General features: G+C 36.5%; 1 pseudogene; it reads right to left on the minus strand.

Annotated features, from left to right (window-relative positions):
* Window positions 1-541: 541 nt before the first annotated feature.
* On the minus strand, window positions 542-1,457 carry LOC109677830 (olfactory receptor 7E24-like; annotated as a pseudogene).
* Window positions 1,458-1,936: the final 479 nt, after the last annotated feature.

Genomic DNA, 1,936 nt, shown 5'->3' on the forward strand with positions numbered 1-1,936 from the left:
GGAAAATGTTTTAAAATCATTTCACCCTAGCCAATGTTGTCTTTGTGAGTGAGACACATTTCTAAAAAGATGGAAATGGTGCAGTTGTGCTTTATTAATCCAGCTAGCAATTCTGTGTTGTTCAATTAGAAAAGTGAGATGATTAATATTAGGAGTTAAAATTGAAAGTTCCTTTGTTATTTTAGTTTCAACAACTTTTCATTTCCACTAATTGTGACAAATTATAAATAGCTACACATGTACCATATCAAATATTTTAGTTTCAGTTTTGTGACATTCTTCACATTCACAATTTGGGACAAACATCATTATTGTCAACTGCCAGTAACAAACTTCCTAAACTGAAATTTGTGCTCATTTGTAAAACTCCATATTCTCCACCCATTTGCCAATTAAATCCCCTTAAATGATAAAACTATAAGAAATTAAAGCCAAGAATTTTAAAAGAAATCTGTCCCAAAAAGCAGTAGTAGCAGGTCCACATGTTCAGTTTTTCTAAATTTTACACATTTGTCCAAGATGGATGCCATATGATTAAAGATTACACTGTCATTCTCTGGAACTTCGTCAGAGTCCTACTGATGTCCCTGTTCCTCAGGCTGTAGATAGAGGGATTCAGCATTGGGGTGACCACTGTGTACATAAATGAGGCCACCACATTGTTTCTGGGAGACTGGGAAAAGCTGAACCAAAGTACTCTCCAAGGGCTGTTCCATAAAATAAACAAACTGACAGGTGAGACCCACATGTGGAGAAGGCTTTCTTCCTTCCACTGGAGGTTGAAATATTTGAAATGGAGGAAATAATTTTACAGTATGAGAAAATGATCCCTGAAACAGGGAAAATACCGAGTATGACACCAGCAATACAAATAAGTAAGGTATGACTAAATTTGTATGCACAGGCAAGGTTAAGGAGTTCAGAAGGATGACAAAAGAAATTAGCAGTTTCTCAATCTTTGAAACAAGAAATCTGTAATGCATCAAATTGTGGATCTGGGATTCAAATACACTGAGTGCAAATGACACCAAAACTAAGAAGACACAGAGGTGATGGTTCATAATTACTGTATAATGCAGAGGGTGACAGATGGCCACAAATCAGTCATAGGCCATCACAGTCAGAAGCATATCATCCATACATACAAAAATGATAAAAAGAGACAGCTGTGTCAGGAACCCCACATATGAGATAGTTCTGCTGTGACTCTTTATATTCATAATCATCTTTGGGACTGTGGTGGAGATGAAACAGATGTCAGCTAAGGGTAGGTTATAGAGGAAGAAGTACATGGGGGTGTGGAGGTGGGGGTCAGAGCTGATGGTTAGGATGATGAGCAGATTCCCAAACACTGAGACCAGATACATGGACAGGAACAGTCCAAAGAGGACAGGCTGTAGGTCAGGGTCTCCCGAGAAGCCCATGAGTTGGAATTCTGAGACATGGATTAAACCCATTGCTTCTAAATTACTCAGATCCCTTTTGGAAAAGAAATGTTATTGAAAAAATTTGGTAAATCAAAATACATCCAGGACATTACATATTTTGAATACAGGTACTGACAAGTAAAAATGTCTCCTTTCAGTTTCATATACTTGTTGCATTTTTCATTTGGGACAAACCCAATCTTCTTAGCACTCTTATGCTAATAGTTTATATATCGTTCACCTTGTTCTTAGTTCTTAAACACCTAATGTAGTGCTACTCAAGTAAACCATGTTAGAACACCCAGAACATTACTATTACCAAGTCCATGGTGACAGTAAAATATATTCCACTCATTTACAAAAAAATGTAAAATAAATATTCTCACACACATTTAAGAAAAATATTCTGATTGAAGGAAATTAGAAGTGCACATTTATGCCTTAGTCCATCCTAAGACACTGATATAATTTCCCCAGGCATAAAATATAGATTGACCCTCTGTAAAAGC

The sequence above is a fragment of the Castor canadensis genome, chromosome 14 (assembly GCF_047511655.1).
Source record: "Castor canadensis chromosome 14, mCasCan1.hap1v2, whole genome shotgun sequence".
In the NCBI taxonomy this organism is placed as follows: domain Eukaryota; kingdom Metazoa; phylum Chordata; class Mammalia; order Rodentia; family Castoridae; genus Castor; species Castor canadensis.